This window comes from Sparus aurata, chromosome 23, assembly GCF_900880675.1.
Source record: "Sparus aurata chromosome 23, fSpaAur1.1, whole genome shotgun sequence".
In the NCBI taxonomy this organism is placed as follows: domain Eukaryota; kingdom Metazoa; phylum Chordata; class Actinopteri; order Spariformes; family Sparidae; genus Sparus; species Sparus aurata.
Genome location: NC_044209.1, coordinates 14,358,358 through 14,374,359, shown reverse-complemented (window position 1 = coordinate 14,374,359; position 16,002 = coordinate 14,358,358). Strand labels below are relative to the sequence as shown.

Genomic DNA, 16,002 nt, shown 5'->3' with positions numbered 1-16,002 from the left:
AATTATCGTGTTTCAGCAGTCTGTTGGCCTTTCTCTAAGAACTGAAGCAGTTACCTAACAGGGCCCAGCTTGAAATTTGTGGGACGAATCCAATACACTGTAGAATAGAGCATTTGACACGCTTGCTGTTGTTGTAGTTTTCAATGACTACCACTAGATGTCACTGAAGGGCCATATTTGACTGATTGTACCTTTAACTGAGTTTTATAAGAGCTTTAGGTTGTACTTTTTTCAACCTGTTCCTGGGGTGAAATATGACCAGCCCCTGTTTACTGTGCATTGTACATTTATATACATTTATGTATATATTATATACTAGGGCTGACTATTTATTGATCTGGACGATTATTAGATCCGATATTCAGCATTTTTTTTTTTTTTATAGGAATCAGTTTTTTTTTTTCATCTAATCAGTGTTTAACTAGATTAATTTAAAAATTTTAATTTTAAAAATGTGCTACTTTTGCTCTGATGCAATCTGCAAAGTAACTGGTAGCTAAAGATATAAAAATAAATGAAGTATAAAGTAACACGAAATTACACCACTGCTTAAAGGTAAAATCAATAAGATTTGACTGAGCTTGTTTAAAAATGCACCACAAGATACTTGATTGTTAAGGCTCATTCCCAGGACGTCAGTTACTGAGGCTACCGGGCTGCAGGCACTGACAATTTAATCAGTCTTGTGATGTTGGGATGGAGCGGTGCAATGACCTTAAATAAAAATGTATTTGGGTACAGATATTTGTCTTAAAGCTGTCTGAAAAATAAATATTTAACTGAGACACTACAGATACCTGAAAAGTACGATAACATAGTTTTTGCACATTGTTACTGCTCACCTCTGGAGTCGTAGGCCATGAACACAGCAGCACTCTTCTCAGCAGTTAACCAGTCTGCTTTATGCACAAATACTAATGATGCAAGAACACTGAATATAGCAGTTTCATACGATGACATACTGTTCATTCTGTCATGATGCTAACTGGACATTTAGGCATCGTTTGCCATGAGACTCAGTTTGTCATCTTGAGTGTGTAGAATACAAACAATGTAACTATGTATGTACATCAGACTGTGTGTGCATGTAGTTGTGCGTGAGATCGTGCATTATAATTTTAGACTTTCCCTGTGTTATCTGTTGCTCTCCAACAATTTGTGTGTGTGTGTGTGTGTGTGGTATGCTCTCATGCATGTGTGTGAATTGAAACTTGGTGCATTCAAATTCCCTGTTTAATGATGTGTAAGGATCAGCTGGAACTCTGCGTTCTGTCTGCTTGAGTGCTGATTGGATCCCAGTTGGGTCTTGTGATGATGCCCTGAACTCTGTCCAGGCATGAGGCCACTGATGACACAGTCAGTATTCACACTCTGAAAACCCGCTTCACAACCACGTATCCAGAGTGTCCTAAACACTGAATCTCTTCAATATCAATTTCGACAGTTTTTCCACAGACATGCGAGCACAACTGAGAAATGTACAGACCAGCTTTCCCACACGCTTACCTCGAAAACAGTTTCAGAGGAGCCCGAACAACCTTATCCACCACTGCAGAGGATTCATGACAATACTAATATCAGGTCATTAGCCTCTATATTTAGCAAATTCACTTCACTGCTTCAAATGTATACATTCAGAGGGCCTTCAGATTTGTATTTCTGTGAATTTTAAATGTTTTCTCTCATATTAAACTAAGTTGTTAAACATTGTTTGTTAAAGGAGAACTTCGGTCGATTTAAACATGCAGCTTCATTGCTCAAGCTACCCTTGACTTGCCAGTACCGAAGACGCGAAAACATTTGGTCCAGCCATTACAGAGCTCCGTGAATGGAAATTAGCATTGAACGCTAACAGCATGGGGTCAGAACTTTACACTGTGTTTTAAGCGTCTTAACATGCTCCACATCTCACACCAAAAGTTATGCAACATCAGCAGACACCTTAGCACACAGCACTGTAGTGTGTATGACTCAAACTGAATAAAAAAGTAGTTAAAACAGTGTGTTTGTGCAAGCAGCTACTTACCTGTTTGTTGACATTGGTGTGTTCCGGTAGCTAGACCAAACTAGTATATCAACCGAGTGTGCATCAATACAGTTGCATTTTTTGGCAAATTACTTATTTGTTACATTTGTATGTATCATAGGCTACGTGTAAACGCCCTGAAAAGGGAGTATTTGAGTCAAGGATGAACAGACACGACTTTTCCTCAGATCATGTGTGTAATGACTGAATTATCAAAGTAACCACATACAATTCATACAAATGCCAGTGTAACAAAGCGTACAATTCTCCTACTGAATATCTACAGAACTGAAACACAACTATACTGGGATATTACCGTAGTAAATGTACATCACAACATCTATTATGCCACCTAGCACTTACATTAATTAACCAACTTTAATACCAGTGAAAACGTGACAGTATTTCACAACTATACTGTACCATGGCTTACTTCAAATACACCAATTAACATATTGCAACTCACAATTTACAGTAGTACACTCAATAACATTTCAACAACATAAATATTAACTATTGTGTTGGGTGAACGTATGTATGTGCTCAGGAAACCATCAGCTACACAGTATGTTCTAGCATTGTGAAGTTATGGAGTTGTTTGCCTGACGACGATTTAGCTAGCCACGTTCGCCTCGTGTAATGCTAATGCTAACGCTACCATACGTCGTCTGAAACAGTAGTACCTCATGGCTATGGAAAGACGATGCGACTAGTGTTGTAGTGTGTCGGTTTTTCTATATTTATGCTGTTATGAGGAACTCATACCTGAAAAGGGAGTATTTGAGTCAAGGATGAACAGACACGACTTTTCCTCAGATCATGTGTGTAATGACTGAAGGGAGGAAGCGAGATGTTACTTCCTGTTACTCAAAAGGGCTACACTCCCTCTGCTGGATCCCACTGGTACTACTACTGGTGAATGAATGACATTTTGAATATAACACAAGAAAACACAAAAATACTGTTCTTCGACTGCTGCAACTGATAGTAACCATTATAAACATAAAGTGTCACATAACCTAAAAATGCTCAAGTGCTAAGATATGAGAGCTTAGTTATGCTACTTCAGCTGAACTGCTGGTAAAGCGCATTATTCCATCTGTCACATACGCACCATATTTACATTTAAAAAAAAAACAACCTGTCATGTCATGTCCAGATTCAATGTTTGTGACCTGACATTCATATGAGGAGGTGGAGGGGATGGTGACGGCGTTACAAACGAGAAGGCTGGCAACCCAGTATCAGCATCAGTATTTTACGTGTGAAACACTCTCAGCTGTGTTTGTGGAAATGCAAACAGGCATTTTAAGCCAAAACATGATGTTTTCCGAACCTTGAGCAAGTGTTTTCTGTGCCTGATGTGACCAAACCATAAGCGCAGCACTGTCACAAGATAAAGTTCAAAATGTAGCCTTAAGAGTTTTGACTAAGACTTACGAAAAAGCAAATCTGTTATAAATCTTACGAAAAGATGAAGTCTTTATGGGTTTACATCGTCCGGTTATGAAGCTACAAGCGCTGGTGCAGAGGGTTCCTCGTACTGCTGATTCCTACTCAGTCTGGTTTGAACTCTTTGCATAATCTTTCTCGTGTTCCTTCCCTGGGTGCCAAATGGTGTCAGAGCATTTCTCACAACCTACAGACCTGCATGTTTCTTATATAAATCAATGTGTGCTTCTGTGCTGAGCTGGAGCTGTAAAGGGCAATACTGTTGATGGACTGAAAACAGAGGTGAATAAACCCAACTATCATCATGCAGACTGTATTGTGTATCCTCCGAATGCTTCAGGCAATCATGCTACCATGGCTCCGACATGATGTTCATGCTACAGCCGCCTGAGAAAGGAAAAATAATGGGCAGGGAGAGGAGGGAAAAGGAGAGACTATAGTGCTCAGGGTTAGCTCCAGTGTCTCTCACTCTTTGCTCCTCTTCTCAATACTATACTTGGTTGCCATGGAAACACACTTGCAGCGCTTGAGTCGTGAGGCCAGTCAGCTGAGATACCTCGTCTGGTAAACAATCCTGCAATCTGAACTGGATATGCTGGGTATGTGTTTGTCAAATAATGTAGGGATCAGCCAAAAACGTCGCGGGTGCCAGCACGGGAGCGGCTGTGCCAACTTGAAACTTCTCCCTCCGCAAGTTTTGACGCTTTTATATCACTGAAATTAAAGCCAAAGATACCGTAAGCCCCCTTAATCGACTCGACAAGGAACTCGAGCGAGCTGACACGCATAAACCAACTGCATGTTTAATTTTACACGGTCATCATAAAGGGAAGGAAGTATACACAGATGATCCATTAGGCAGCGTTAAACATCGCTTTACATATTTATCAAGTTGGTAGAATTTTGTTGTGTTCTCTGCCTCATTGTCTTGTCTGCACACTAAGGTTAGTTTACAATTACATGCAGACATGGTTAGTCCTCAGTTCCAGTGGAATATGCGCGAGCCATTTGTCATTGCAGGCAAAACAAATGCATACATTGTGCCGTTTGGAATTATAATATTGAAGGCAGAAGAATTAGGCCATGTCTCACAATGTTCTGATGCACTGTAGAACAGGATGTTTTCTCCATGTCACTCCGGTTTAGCCAAATATAATAAAGACACTTAAAAAGTAAGACTGGGGATAAGCAGACTGATTCTGATCCTCAATAACTTACGTGGCAGTCTGTTCTATAACTGGCCCCTAAAAGAGAGCAGTTCAGCAATTGTAGCATGTAAACACAGGGTTAATCGTTTAGAAAGTGGAACAAAGTCATGCAAACCTTGACCCACCTGGAAGCAATCCTCAGGGGAAGAGCTGGGAGGAAAAAAGGTGTGTAAACAGGTCATTTAAGGAGGACCCACAGAGACACTTGAATGACTTGGCGTGGACACGCACTCAATCTGATTTTGCCGCGTTGGTGCAGCTCCTGGAACTTCATACTTACTGTTGCTCCATGGCAGTCACTGAAATTTACCAGTTACCAGATTTTTGGAACATCATAGTTTAATAACTTGGGGGGAAAAGACCAGAAAGTAGACATGTGAGAAATTGTCCTTTTCAAATACGTGTTTAACTTTGTGAAAGAGTTTTTTTCAACCCAAACCACGGTTTTCTAAACCTGAGCCGAGTACTTTTTTGTTCTCTAAACTTAACCGAGCATTTAAGTTGCCTAAAATGGATTTCAGGTCCCTTAAACTAACGAGCTATTTTAGTTCCCTAAAATGTATTCCAGGTCCCTAAGCCTATCCAGATAACGACAGAAAATTGTAAAGCTATGGAAAATGCCAAGTATAATACATTCCAAGTGGGATTTTTTTCCACAGTGTCCTGACCCATAACCCACTTAGTTGAAATGGTGGTCCTGGAACAACATTAACTATGATGGTCCAATGTGGATGCGTCTATCAAGCAACTGACAACGGTAGAGTTAGGTGTCTGTCTGCTTAGATGGAGACCTTTTTACGATACAACAAATTAAATCCTGGATAAAGCAGTAATGTCAGCGTTCACAGGCAGGACAGTCAGTCTAATGGACAGCACAAGAGCTGCATTAGCTTTCCTGCTAAACTCTTCTGATCTAAATTACATCATCATGCATCACAGGATGCTGAAGGAGTGATCAAACAAAGATTCACCTGAGAAAAGAGCACTGCTAACGTCAGTTTGCACGCTCCATTAGTGGCTCATTTGCAGCACATTAATCAACATGTAAACATACCTGCAAGTGTCACCCACTTACACGCTGTTGTCCTCTTTGACTACAACCCGCTGTCCGCCCACTAAATGTAAGCTTCATGCAACTTATGTAACAGCGGCAGCCTGTCAGCTGCTGTCAGTAACGCACAGACACACCTCTACAGCTGGCTGAGATGAAAAGGAACATTTCTGATAATTCCCCAAAGACCTTTAATTTTTACCCAAAAGACCCAAAGACCAAAAGTTATTATCAAAACCCAACAATAAAAAAAAAACACGTTGACACTTTTTTTGATGACCAAAAAAATGACTTCATATGATTTCGGTTCATCTTGAAGTGGATGAAACACATGAGCAGATGGAGCTGACAAGGTGCACCAAAGCAAATTTCCCAGAAAAAAGTATAAATAGCAAATCAAGTATGAAACTGCAGCAAGGGACGCATCCAGCTGGAAAGTTGTCTGGAACGGGGATGCATCTGAGATGAGATTCATTAATGGAGCAGCCAATGTCATAGCCCCCAAAACCTTAGGCAGTGGCATGATGACAACCCTACTCGTCTTCACACTAGTAGTTAGCCTCACAAGTTTGATCCTACATTTAAGTCCCTGGCAGTAACTGGAGAATAGGAGAGAAGCTGTTAATTGTTTGGAAATAAGGCCCATGAATCAAAGCGGTTTTTGTATGTGAGAGAGAAGTTAGGAAAGAATTATTCATGACTAGACGGCTGGATGAGGCTTTTAGGAAATGAAAGCAGACAGGCCAGCATCTTTAGGTCCCTGATGACGATCAGCATGAGCCTGACACCTGACATTTTGTGACCAGAGGAAATGATGCTTTTGGATTATGACCCATCTCATCAGTTGCAGTCGTCGAGTATCTCAACAGACACTCAGGTCTAGGGATGTTTGTTAGCCTACAGATTAGACTGATGGTTGACCCATCTGTTCTTTTACGCACTTCTATGAATAAATAGTCCCCGAACATGTTGCATCTCCTCCAGTCTGTCCCTCAAAGACTGTTTCCCCCAGCTGACTCAAGCAAACCAGCAAGCTTGAGGCGATCCCTTGTATTAGATGAGCAAAGGTATGACGGAACAAAGAACTTCTTTGCCAGGGCTAATGGAGGGTGAGTCACTCTCTCCCGCTCGTCTCCCTCCCTCCCTTTCCTCTCTTCTTGTTTTTTCTCTTCAAAATCTACTAATTTTCTCAGACTGGCAATAAATACGGCCTTGCAGAAGTAGTAGGTCAGAACTGACCGAATGCAGGTTTGAAGACACAAAATCTAGTGGTTCTGCGGTAAAAATGACACTTAATGCAAGACTCATAATCCAGCATTGGTGCAGAGGCACAGCTGTACTTCTGCTTATGGTACACAATGTGACCCATTGTGTGTGGAAGCATTAAATAGCTCATCACACATGACTACATATCCTGAGAGCAGCGGCGATAGATAACAGATTTGTTAAGCATCATGCCAAGACTAGCCATTGTGTTATTGCTTAACACTACAGGCACTGATAATGAGAAAATATTAATGAGAGTCTCAGTACCGCATTGGTCTCTGGAGCTAATAGTCCTCCGATGACAAAGGAAAAAGATGGAGACAGAAGGAAGAGAGTGAGCTAATGAGGTGAAGTGCGCACGTGTGTTTGCATGTGTCTGTGCACACAGTAAGAAAGACAAGGAGACAAAAAAACTAAACGGAGGAGAAAAAAAAATCAGCAAGGGAGAAATGGGGAGGGGAAGAGTGTTAATTGAGTATGATCACACCTCCAACATATTCCTTCATGTGAAACAGGCAGAATCAAACTCCCGGCCGCCCACACACTCGTGCACTGCATCACCAGGCCCTTGTCAGTCCTAGCTTTGGATTTGCTCGGCTTGATTCACAAACTGCTGGCGACTTAGCCACCTCCCTCCCACCCAACCCAACTCCATCTTTCATTCTTCTTGAAGCCTCACACGTGTAATGCAGAGAAAGAATATATTACTAGTAGAGAGGGGAGAAATAAAATACGGAAGCACCTGACAATAGAGTGGGCTCATTTTACTGGTCTGCCCCTCTTAGCTAGTTTAAGGAGATGTATTTTGCTCATTTTCAGGTTGATCATTTTATTTTGCATTACTGCTGGGACAGATTTACATGCACATGTCCACCCTCTGTCTGAGATGCTCCTGTCTCTTTAAGGCTGCCCCCTCCTGAATACTCAAACTGCTCTGATTGGTCAGCTCACACGCACCCGAGCCAGCTGCGTTTACCGTGTTTTCAGTCAACTCTGTCATATTTTTCAGCCTCCCCTTACCTCCACTTCTGCAATGAATGTAGACAATTGAGTGACATGCTGATGAAGTGTGATGTCCAGAAGTCAGGGAATAAATTGACGAGGCACTTCAGCAGCAGTATTTTCTGTGGGAGAGAGGAGCTCCCGTTGGCTTGGACTATTTAACTATCAAGACCTTTTACATGCTCAAGATCCTGGAGGAAAGGAAAAAAAACGGAAAAAGCAAAATAGGTCTCATTCTAATCACTGAGCTTGGAGCAATACCTCAATAAATGAATATTTCATCATACATTTTTCATTGCCCCCAGTCATTGAAATGTGCTTACTACATGTGATGCTTTTTTCATGGATGGTTTAATAATTCACCTCTCTGGTTGTTGACGTGACTGAATGTGTCAAAATAGAATCGCTGCATTTCATGGAGCAAAATCCTTCTTCCCTCCTCTGTACCTCCTCACGCTTACTCTATGACAGCATTTCTAACAATTAACAAAGAATTACAAAGACTAATCAAGTTGTTTGAGGTTGCATGTGTTTGCCGTTTTTGTGTCTGAAGTGTCTATTAAAGGAGACCTATTAGGCTTCCTCATGTTGTTTTCCTTTCCTTCAGTGTTTTACTTGGGTCTTGTGCATGCAAATGGTCTTGGAGGTTAATAAGCCTGAAGTCCATGACAACAGGAGCTCCGCTCTCGCGCAGAAAACACTGGTCCTGAAACGCCTCGTCAGTAGTCACGAATTTGTGACATCACACCACGTCTCCACATCTCCATGTCACACATTTGCAGATATAACAGCCCGGAGACACAGCGAGAGGTGCTGGCTCAGGCGCGTGTCAGCTGACCAGTCAGAGCAGACCGGGTAAACCTGTTCTAGTAGTGACCCAAAATAAACTCACGAACCAACACAGTTTGCAAAATAAGTCTCCTTTAAATGTTCTTGTTATGATGAAGTGTAATGAGGTATTCGTGAGTCTGACTGATACTTGGTGAATGTGTGTCTCTGTCACCCTTCCATGTACACTATGCCCGAGTAAGTCCATATATATATGTATATATATATATATATATATATATATATATATATATATATATATATAAATATATATATATATATATGTATATATACATATATATATATATAACTCCATGGACGTTAAGTGCTGCCATAAAGTGTGTCCACACTGACAAAGAAGCCAGCTGTAGAGGCAGATGCCCACTGCAGTTCAACTATATTTCTTTAGTTGATCTCTCTCTCTCTGTCTGTCTCTCTAGCTCCCTCTACTTCTCTCTCCCCCCCTCTCTCTCTCCCCCTCTCTCTCCCTCTCTCTCTCCCTCTCCCTCTCTCTCAGTCATCCTCTCGCGCCGTGCTGCTGAGCCTGCGACGATAGCAGTGGATGAAAATTTTAAAAGAAAAGGAAAAAAAAACCCACAACAAGACATCTCTCTTTTTCGCTCCATCATCTGGAAGGGAAATAAGTGAAGGTACTGTATGAACACGCATGTTTCTGTCTCACGGCTTGAATCTCATCTGTTTCTAAATTGTTGCCTCGGTGTGCTTCATAATATGCGATGGACGCGAGCGACGGCAGAGCGAGCGTGCACCTGCACCACAGACTCCACCGCTCTGCTGGGCTGAGTCCTCTTGGTGCAACAGAATCCCATATGGTTGTTTTTTTACGCGAGCATGTATCCGTGCTCTGCTGTTATGGGGTGATGGGTTGCGTTAACTGCGTTTCTGTGCGTTTTTTTTTTTTTTTTCTTGTGAGGGTTGAATATTGTTGTGCGGGTGCGGAATGGGATTCTTGGTTTTTAGTCTAAATTTCCACAGTTGCAGTTGTATAAACCACGGCGCGCTGTTTCTGCATGTTTTTTGGGTTGGAATGCCGAACAGGAGTGATTAAAATCTGCGGCCGTAGATTTAAAGTGTCACATGAAAAGCCAGGCTGGTATTTACGCGGCGCTCTGCGGAGAGAGGATGGACGGGCAGAGTGCGCGCCATGGACAGATGTGCGAGGAGGGATTTAGTATCGAGGGAGGAATCACGCAGGGGATCAAACTGGCGATGTGTGTGTGTCTGTGTGTGTGTGTGTGTGTGTGAGAGAGAGAGAGAGAGAGTGTGTGTGTGTGTGTGTGTGTGTGTGTGTGCTCTAGCTTGTGTTTCTGAGGGTAAATGGCCCAGCTTTTCAGCAGTGTTAACCCCTCTGTCGCACGACAGGCGGCCACACTTTACCTGCAATGAGGGCTTCAGTGTCAGCTGCCTGTAGTCCTCCTGTGCTCGTGCGTGCGTGTATGTGTGTGAGTCAGTGGGAGAGAGAGAGAGAGAGAGAGAGAGAGAGAGAGAGGTTCCCTGCCAGCAGCAGCAACAGTGTCCGACTAACTGACCGACGGACCACACAGATTCCTTCGCCCACACATTTGGACTGCCAGGCACGAGACAACACTCAGCAGCTGCGAGCAAAATCTAAAGATCATCCATTACTACGCTGGTTAAATTAATCAGAGATGAAATTAAAGGCTGTGTGTGTGTGTGTGTGTGAGAGAGCGCGCGTGCGCGTGTGTGTGTTACGGTGGACGGGGCGCAGAGCCTCGGCAGCACCATGGACAGCGCAGTTGTGCTGACCAAGCGCAAAACGGGCTTGGGTGGGTTGTGAACGCCACATGTTGGGGCGGCTGAGTGGTGCGGGGATGTGATGAATGTGTGCTTAAAGATCATCTGCATGCACCGACCGAAATTGAGGCACCATTTTATCGTTTTTTTCTTGTTATTTTTTTTATTTCCTTTATAAGGTCATTTGCTCTCAAGCTCGGGGCGTAGAGCCTCTGCAGGGGGCGTGGGTGACCAGGAGGAAACATGGGGTGATACTAAGCTGAATGAATGTGATTTGTGTGGAGGAAAATGAACACAGAGGAGGCTGCTGCTGCGACTTTTCACTTCAGTTCGGCTCATAGTTCACTGTGTCGTTTTTTGGAAAGAGATTTTAATCGGAAGAGAAACATCTTCATTGACTGATTTGTCCTCATCACCTCGTTGTCAAACTAAAGTAATAAACAGAAAAGGACAACACAATTTTTATGCTGTTTTACTTGTGGCGGACCCTGCCACTTTTTTTCTTTTTAGCTTCAAACAGTGTTCTGAGGGCCCGATTTTCCGCTCAGAACAGCTTATTCACTTATGGAAAAAATACATTTGTAGAAGTGTAAGTTTGTATTATTGCCTCTATTATTGTAAATATTAAAAATTCAAGAGTTGGAATTTCTTCTCCAAAACTACACAGTGCCCCTTTAACCAGTCATTTAAAAGTTAACACTGTCTATGGAGCCCATGTCTATAACGTGTTATGATGCACTTAAAGTACTGTATAAACATAGTTATAAGCACTCACAAATATTCATAACACGTTAAGGCAATGATCATAACTCATTATGACACTGATGTCTATAATGCATCATAAACATGCTTATGATATGTTGTATTGTGCATGTAGTTATGAACAATCATAAATATTCAGAATGCTTTATAACAATAATCATAACACATTATAAAGCATATGAGGACTTATAAAGGTCAAGTATCAATATGGCACACCCACCCATTTTATACCACCTTTATTATCACTTACAGTTACTGTAAGGGACATGTAGGTAAAGTAATGGAATCTCTGTCATAAGAACAATACCTTATAATCGGGTTATAAGTCACTGTTAATGGTCATTGTTTGCTACAGGTAAAGTAAAAAAAAACAGCACACAAAATGCATTAACATACATTATACTAATATTTATAATGCATTATGTGCTCATAACTACGATAATATGGCACTATAGGTGCATTATAACCCGTAAAAGGTCTGTTCAGAATGTGTTACGATGCATTTTAGACATTGGTGTGATCATCAGTTGATTGATCAGTTATTATCAATAACACTAATATTCATTAGTGCTCATAACTATAATAAAACGGTGCTATAGACACATTATAGGTATGTTCATTGTGCTTTATAAGTAATCACAGACATGGGTCTCATAGCAAGTGTTACAGTTAAATGTAGCTGTTTGCAAACCAGCACACAGACAATTAAGAAAACTTCAAAATTATTTTGAATAAAATGTCACTTGTGACCTAACATATTTGAGAGTAAATGTGTCTTTAATTTGGTCCAAATTAATATACATTAGAAAAATGACAATGAGTCACATAACTATGCTTTTTTCTACAGTTTAGGAATAAATTAATTTGAATTCAATACGGATGTCAAGAAACCTGCTGCAGTCAATTGATGTTGGTCTTAAACTGAAGACGTGAATGTCGATAGGACAGCACAGTCTCTTTGCAGATCAATAGTTAATAAGTGCTCTATTAGGTTCTGCTCAAAAAGACAGAAGTGTGCATCGGTTGGCTAAGTAGGTGGATTCCTTCTCATACACTGTAGTAAATTTTCTTTCACTACAATCAATAGCAAAGGAAAACCTCTGCTGGTGCCCTCAACATCCAGGTCTTAGCCTGGCGCCATCGATCACAGGCCACACCCATTTGAATTCAGGAGAAATACATGAGGAAAACATGTCAAGCTATACGCCCCACATTATTTCCTCCATTTGTTACAGCCTTTTGGTTTCCACACATTGCTTTACTCTCCATCCACTGCATTCATTTGTCCCATCTGCTTATCTCCCTAAATCCGTTTCCTCCCCCTGATGTCGAAGATTCCTGATGTTGCCCTTGGGGGAATGATGAGCAGTCTCCAATCAATTGCAATCACAGATCAGTGGTGTTCCGGGAAAAAGGAGAGAGGAAATCAGTAGGGGAGGCAGGCCTGGGAGACCTGAATAATGACCACCCACCTACTAAACCCAGTGCCTTGTTGCTCTGTAATCTCCAGTTCATCAGAATACTATTGAACTACGTTAGCCATAATTCAGGGAATCCATAGTGCTGTCTGCTGGGGTCGCTCTCAGGAGGTGATGGATGTTACGCTGGAAGAAACCTGAAGTGTAATTTTCTTCCTGTTTACCTCTCCTGTGTGAAAGCCAAGACATGCAAACTGATACTGTGGGGTTGGCTAAAAACGAGAAAAAAATGACAACACTGCTGGTGACTGGATGGGTGGACAGACATAAAAATAGGATAGGGCAACAGGGAAACATCACCGCATCGAAAATTACAGTACAAATATCTATGTATTACAAGAAATGTGAAGCATACTCGGGAAATGTGGTGGATCAAACTAAACCAACAGCGCCATTTAGTCAGATGGATGATTGAAACTATGATAAAATCTTAACTGGAATTTCCATCCATTGCCTGGGCCATCTTGGCTCCATACAAGCAAGAGCATTAGCACTTATTGAATAATTAATCAGAAGAGGCATTAGTGCCCTTCACATTATCCTGACCTCAGTTCACTAAGAGGCCAAGACACTTAAGGCTCCTCTGACCCAATTAATTCACCTTTCACTCAGATACTGGTTAAATGGATGCTGTGGTGGATGTTGCAAGCTGTAATGGAAGAGCAGACAGGGAGCTTGTGATGATGTTTTGTCACTGACTGAGGCTGGAGGAAGGGTGATTCTGGGGGAAATTTGATCAACGAGTCTCATTCACAGGTTGTCAAATACTGACGCTTTGGGTTATAGCGTCTAGCGTCTAACCTCACGAACTAGCATGGACACACGGCTAAGCCTGGCTGTTAAAACAGTTCAGTTTGCAACACATCACAGAAGGTGTGACTTCATTCACCATTACGTAGCATACACAATTGTTGTTTCCTGCTATGTTCATGTTCAAAATCTCACATATTTAACCTTTACAAGGATGTCACACCCACCTATGTATACTTTTTTTATGTGCGATTCCCGTGAGACGACACAGAGCTAATCGACAGCAATGCAAAGCAGACGCCTGGGTGGGTGACTGTTTGACTGACTGACTGAGCCATTCATTATCTCTCTCACTAACCACAAGCTAATTATCTGTCAGTGGGGGACTTTGTTGAACTCCATGCTGCAGATACTGTTCTCACAGACATGAAAATTATGCCATTTTCTGCCAGCGCTCACACGGATGGCAAGTCAGTGGACAGTGACAACTTATCCTTTGAAGTCACAGTCTGTTATCCAGTGGTAAACTAAAGACAACAACTTTCACCAATGTTGTGAAAGTTATGTAATTACATTTCTTTTCATTTTAACCTCTGACCTTTGATTAATGATGCAAATATACATACAATTTACTATGTTCATAAAATGCTGATTAGGCCTTTAACGAACCTCATTATTGGGCCTTTATCTAAGCTCATGTTTTATTCATCCTCTTTTCCTTTTCATCCATGCACACTGTAAGTCAAAGCATAGTATAGGCTTTTCAAAGTCTGTTAGGGACTAGAAACCTATATACTCTATGAGAACTCCACGCTGTGCGCTCTGATCCCACATTCTGGGGCCTCAGAACTGTCATCGCTCCGGCCCGCCTCCTCCTGGCCTCCCTCTCCCAGCCACACCCTCCGAATCGATTTCTGTATCCATCAGGAAGGATTATGCAAAGATCCTGAGAGGGATAACCCTTGGGAAACGTTCACACTCGCTCACTCCTCCACATCACATTCTTGGCCGTAGCACAGTGTGCTCTCTTTGAGCCTACCAGCTGTTGCAGTGCTCCGTGCAATCAATACGACAGTCATGTTTCACAACAACCGTCACTCCCTCACTGCCAGGAACCTGTGGGAGGTCCCCTTGGGCGAGAGACCGAGAGATATGGTAGACAAGCGGTGCGCTGATGAGGTTTCACGAATGCATCAGCTGCTTTGAGAGATTCAGATACAGTTTATGAGCTACATACGTTTGTGGGGCATGAAAGTGTTGGTGTAGGGGAGGGGATGGCTGCTTTACGTTCAGCGGAAGGATAAGATGTCAAAGGATTGCAGAGTGTGCGTACCAACAGAGGGTTGGAGGGGAACGGGAGGAGTCACGGAGGGATTAAAGAGGAAATGAAAGAGATGAAAAAATTATATAAAAAAAAAACATATAACTAGAGCTTATATGCAGATTTTTGTACAAACTTTTGTATAAAACTGACTCCTTTCCCATTGCTAGATGATGAGTTTGTCTTTCTGTTTCTGTTCTTTGTTGTTTTCTCATGTTTCACTTTTGACGTCACAAAAGCGCCACAAAACAGGGGACAGTAGAACTAGCATCGAGGCGAGTGACAATGTTACGGTGGTTCATTTTTTAAATGTCTTTTATCGCTGTCTGTCTTTCAAACACTGACAATGTATGAGCACAGTGAGCAACTGGATGAGATGGATGGAAAATTGTTTATGTGCCAGCCACTGAAACTTCAAAGTGTGTCATAGCATGGCTCCAGAAATGGGGCCAAAAATTTGCATGTCCACCCGGATGTCCTATTTCTAATCACTGCCAATGAACTCTGGAGTAATTTTGACTACTGCAGAGTCATTTGACCTGGGAATGGATGCAGATTGTAACCTTTCCCACTGGAGACAATTACAAGACTTTAGCAGGGGTTTGGGGTTTTTTGTCCAGTGTGAAAGGAGAACTATTTAAAGGTGCAATATGTAAGAATTGTCTACTAGCTGCTGTAAGCTAACTAGCTCAGCGGTCCGGGCTGGAAGTGTGGAGCACCAGCGAAGTGTTGGTGTTGACATCTAGCACAGGAACATTGGTCCTGGACAGTCTGGGGCTAGCTGGTTAGCATGCTATTTCATTAAACATCTCTGCAACACTATTCATAGTCATCGCAACGTCATAACAGCTTTTTGCCCTTTGCAGTCTGTTAATGATTTAAGTTTTTGAGTGTTTTTCAACTACAATCTTACATCTCACAACACCACCCTAACTTCTTGAATGGCACATACTGTAGGCTGTAATACAACTAAGGTGAGGGGTGGCAGAAAATCTGTAGAAATCAGTGTAACCCACCTTAATCTAGCCTGACTCGGGCTTTGCCAACAATGCCTCATTCTACTTAATTGAATCAGCTGGCTG

At 42.0% G+C, this 16,002-nt stretch overlaps 1 protein-coding gene across 1 annotated transcript in view; it reads left to right on the top strand.

The window, feature by feature from the left end:
• Positions 1–9,274: 9,274 nt before the first annotated feature.
• The window catches only part of elfn2b (extracellular leucine-rich repeat and fibronectin type III domain containing 2b), a 78,681-nt gene continuing 71,953 nt past the window's right edge, over positions 9,275–16,002 (top strand). Inside the window, exon 1 of the mRNA XM_030407615.1 lies at positions 9,275–9,483. The gene's annotated coding sequence lies outside the window, so the exon portion shown is untranslated. The remainder of the gene's footprint in view (positions 9,484–16,002) is intronic.